Raw genomic sequence first — 5520 nt, 5'->3', positions numbered from 1 at the left:
ATGTAATGATGACGCTAAAGTCTTTTATAATACCCCCTTTGGGGTCAAATATGATGTATTACGTCTAGGGTCTAGCCTTTGATTGTGACAAGGGTTCGTATGCAACTATAAACTAAAACAACAAAAATAGAGATACAAATACGGAGACGGAATTTGTGAGATGTGATAGGAATATGATCTCAAATAAACAACTGGCTGCATGTTATTGATAGTAAATCACTATAAATTTGCAACTAATCTAGACTTAAGTGGGGTAAATTCTCTCAAACAACTTACCCCGAATCAAATCGGTTTCTCTCGAAACACCGTTCAGCCACAATTATGTGCAGCCTTTGCCTTAGACCATTCACTCTCTCAATATAAAAGTGTGGGAGAGGGTTTAGGATTTACTCTCTCGAACTGAAGCCATGTAACCAAATAACCACCAACTATAGATTCAGTAGTTTTGGTCTTAAGACCTTTCTTTTGAGTAAACCAAAGACAAGAAGGTGAAATCATATTTGCAACTACAATCCCATTAAGTTCATACACAACTACTGAACGAAATGATATCTAAATAGAAAATTAACCATTAATTAGCCAGACCTAGCAGTAAATTAAACTCATATTCCCATAATCACACCCCAAGAATCAGGGTTTTAGCTAGACATAATAAAGAGATAGAAATTTATACCAAAAAGTGTGTCCATCAATTGGGTACGATAGAAAATGTCTTTACACACGCCAAAGATGAAGATTCTTCAAGACCCACTTCCAATTTCTTGGAGTTGGAAACCTTCAAATCTTCAAAACTTAAAAACTAAATCGCCCAAAATCTCTAAGAACTAGAATTTTAAAAAATAAAGTCTAAATTCTAAAATTTCATTAAAAAGCTTCAAATTTAAACAAGTACTTCTAGGTGTCAAAAATTGGGTTGCGAAGGATCACTTGGCGCAATTAGTCGGGATCGCCGATCCAATCGTCAATCCACCCTTTAATATATTTCGTCACCGTCTTTCTTTTTACATAAGCATCTTTACGTTCTGTAACATTGGGGCGATATATTACTATTTTGGATAATCGTTCGATAACTCATTTACTGATTCTTTCAATCGTCTCATTGATTTTGTCCTTCAGAGCTTGGTGCACTGGGACGTTGGGCGATTCCAAGGCCATTCAGTTACTCGCCCTACAATTTAGGTGATCCTCAGGCTTTCTGTTCTTCGTTATTTTAGATGCCTTGTTCCTTTTTCATCCATAGTGTCCATTCTTTGTCTCTAAGTTCAAATACCTAAAATTCAAGTATTTATATTAGTTATTAAGACAAAATATGCATTTAAGGACACTAATCATATAAAATCAAGCCCCAAATGAGTCCAAATCGTGGACTCATCAACACCCCCAACTTAAACTTTTGCTTATCCTCACTTAAGACTCGAGTTCAGCAGTTCAAAAAGTCTCAAACAGTGCTACAAAAGACTTAATCATGCAACGAGCAATTGTGCACTCAAAGACTCAAGTGGTGACCCGCCATTATCAAAGATTTTCAATCTCATGATACTTGTTTTAAATGCAAGTTCAAGATCAACAAAATTGATCAAATGCCCGCACAAAAAGAATGATTACACATTTACACCCATGGTTCCCAATTTAAAGTTCTAGAATCAAGTTTAATGCTCACACTGACAAAGATGAATGCAATGCATGATTTCACCGATAGGTTTGCCCATATTCTTATATTAACCTTCATTTCAGTTCACTCAAGATCAAAAAGGTATTTTCAAGGCTTGTAATCGGGTTTATTGCAAAGGTATGGTCATTTACGCTCAGTGATGTTTATCCTCATGAAATATGGTGATCTTAACACTTCATTTCCTCATCTTTCATCATTTTCTTTCGTGCTTACAAGTCATCCCATTATTCACTTTCAATGGATTGTCCAAAAACATGATTTGTTCTTGCATTTGCATAAATTTTGTTCCACAATTTTTTTACTTTTCGTTCTTTTATTATTTTTTGTATCGAGGGGTTCCATTTTTCTAAACACTATGGGTTAACGGAGACTTTTCTTTAACTTCTTGACTTGCCTTTTATTTTCACCACACCACCAACTTAGGCTTTTGGCCTATGTTGGATACTGAATCAACCTCTTTCACACCACCAACTTAGGCTTTTGACCTATATTGGCTATTCAATCAACCACAAATAAAAAGGATTATAGACAGTGGATTAAGAAAGGTCATGTTTTCATCAAGTTTCTTCCAAAGAAAGATAAGGCTTAATAGGTGTTCAAAATATTTTCTCACACTAACATTGTAGTCCATAAAAGAGGTATATGTAAAATTGTTTCTCACTCTTTCAAGGTTTCCTAAGATCATACCATAAGATTACATCACTTAGTCGACCGCTAAGCTCATCATATGATGCATCGACACCAAATTCAAACAGGACTCTAAGCTTTCGCTAGGGTGTAATGTTCAAAAAAACTCAATTTAATACTTGGCTAATCACAACGAGATGCAAAGCTTTCATATTTTTTATGCAACTTCAATTTGGCTTCGTTGTAGCTGCTCATTCATGTTTGTTTGATTATGAGCACTAATCAGGTCATTGGTATTGATCGAAACCAAGACTCAAATTTTCCAAAGAATAGCCACTGTCAACTACACACAAAAGGTGGCAAAAACTTTTTTAGACGGGTCAAAATCATTTGAAATTAAAACAAAGGATTCACAAGCTCAAACATCCACAAAAAGCAGTAAAAACACAATTTTAAACATAACGAACCAAATGTATTCACGAAACATCGAACATCAATATTCACATAAAAGGTGGGCCTCACCCCACCACAAACAAAAGTATTTGTCCTCAAATGCAAATGAAATAAAAATATCCAAAAAGTAAGACCAAGAGGGAGTTCAAGAGAGGATTTTGTCTAAGAAGTCACTCCATCTGTCTAGGCATCAATTCCCAGAGTATCATCAAAAGTACTAGATCTGCTAAGGAAACCCAAAGAGGCATCTGCTAGGGAAGCCAGCATAACAACATCTACCGTGATCTCTTCCATCTCAGCAATGTCTCCATATGCATCTCCCTCAGCCTCCCTAAGGTCTGGCAAGTCCCTATATGTGCTCTCCTTTTATGTCTCTATTAATTCCTCATCAGTTTCAGCATCTAATACATCAATTCTAGCATCCTCCCTATGTACCTCTCTGGTGGTAGGCGAAGTAATCTCTAAAGTATCAATTGTTTCTAAATCATTAGCAGCCTCTAGTAATGAAGTGAAGTCAGTAGACTTTGGATAGTCTATGTCCTTCTTCTGCTTTGCTACCTTGTCTTTAAAAGACAAAGCCTCAGATTTCTCCCCTTTCTTGCTCTCACAAGTTGTGACCCTAGCGGTCAAATCATCAATAGACACATGGAGGGGAGCTAAACCAAATGTTGTGGTAGCTTCAATCATCCCAGAGACTTCTCTCTCTAGTCAAGTAGCCCTTACATTGGTTGTCTAAGCAAGATGCACCATTTTAAGGATCATTTCCTAAGAATATTGGGTTGTTGGGAGGATGTGATGTGCCTATAGCATGTGTAGAAGATGTAGATGAAGAAGTACCTGAAGTCCCGAAGGACGGAGTAGGCACAGATGCCTTTGCAGGTATCAAATCTATATTTAACTCCGATGATGTATCCACTGGAGTTTCCCTCATCCTGTCAGCCTCCTCTTTAGTGAACATGGCTTCTATCTACTGGATATTTGTAGAAGAGGTGAGGGTGACCTCAAAATCTGTAGCAGCATCTCAAGTTACGCCGACTGGTAAGGAGGTTTGGATCTACTTAGACCTCATCTCCTACTGTATGATAAGTCCCATATCAATCCTTTTCCTAGACATGTTCATCCCAAGGCAAGCCACCTTATGATTTTGGAGTATTGACTCATTCAGGGATTGAATGATGGTGCTACTAATAAAGCCAAACCAGAAATGAGCTACAACATTGAGATCTTTTTTCTTAATAGGGACCTCTTCCTCGATCCACCTTGGGGTGGTGCCGGAAATAAACGGTATAGACCACCCTTTCATATCATCCAAAAACTGAGCAATAGAGAATCCCTCATATGGACTATAAGCGTGTAGAACTCGATCCAAAACAGTGTTAATATGCTCAATGTTGCACCTGACTTCACTTCCTTGAATACGACCGAATTAGTGGTCTAAATTTTCTCGCCTTCTTCTTGATTTTCAAAACTAAGTTACCGTAGGTTATATAAAATTCTTGGACACAAGAAGGAATGTAGGGGCTTCGGGAGCGAGTAAACTAGTCGAACCTATAGAAACCTTCACGCTGGAGTATTTTCCTGAAAGTCATTCATTCAATAATAGTTTCTCTCAACAATAGTCTGCGGTGTGTCACCCTTCAACTGGTTAAGGAGCCTAGGTGAAGGAATCACTATTGGGATAGGAGTCAAAAGAGGTGCTTGGGCTTGAACTGAGTGTGGAAAAAAGGGGGTTAAAGAACCCCTTGTAGACGTGGAGAGAGGTCTAGCCCATGACTCAAGACGTCAGGGTCATAGATCAGATGGTTGTCTTGAAGCTCAGATAGATTGTCCTGAGGGCTAGAAGCAGCCCTGTCAGACATGGGCCTCCTTCCTTCCCCTCTATCACGTGGCGATAGTTCTTGTATTCCTCTTGGTCATAGATCAGATGGTTGTCTTGAAGCTCAGATAGATTGTCCTGAGGGCTAGAAGCAGCCCTGTCAGACATGGGCCTTCTTCCTTCTCCTCTATCACATGGCGATAGTTCTTGTATTCCTCTTCTTAGAGGATTTGATCTTCCTTCGTTGATTTTTATACATTGTGCTCTCTTATGGGGTGGTTCGTCTATGTTTTCCCTCACCATTCCCTCAATGTATTAAGAAAAAGTTAAGAATAACTTAATCGCATACAATGCAAAGCAGTTACAGAAAAGCTCTCCAAGCTACTCGTCGAGTGACCAAATTATTTTGGTGAGCTGAATTGGGATCGCGTAAAGGATTGGTTAAAATGTTATGGCAATGAGGACAAGTGAAATTCCACTCGTAGGATCGCCGACACCTTTCTGTGAGCAAGGTCTAGCTCACCGAAAGTTATAGAGTCAATCAACACATATAACATGAATTTAAAGGGAGTAAAGTACATTTTGTGAACAACCGAGTGGTTCAGCGAGCTCGTCCTAGCTTGACAAACGAACATATGTGACCTATTATGAAATTATCTTCTCGAATTAAATCTCACAACATTGAAAACAAAATCAAACAATACACTAGTCAAATTCAAACAAGACTTGGAACAGCTATTACCTCGGAATACTTAGAATTCTTTTGGTATTGCTAAATTTGGCCTATTGACATATTTTATCATTTAAAATAATGTTAAGTTTTATATTATTGGAAAATTAAATTTCTTGCAACAAATACGGGTTACCCCAACTTCACTAAATTATGCTACACGACAAGCAAGCACAACCCCACAAATTAAAACCGAATTTGAAGCGCAAAAAGGTGACAGGG

This window comes from Solanum lycopersicum, chromosome 9 (assembly GCF_036512215.1).
Source record: "Solanum lycopersicum chromosome 9, SLM_r2.1".
Lineage (NCBI taxonomy): Eukaryota > Viridiplantae > Streptophyta > Magnoliopsida > Solanales > Solanaceae > Solanum > Solanum lycopersicum.
This window is presented reverse-complemented; position numbering follows the sequence as displayed.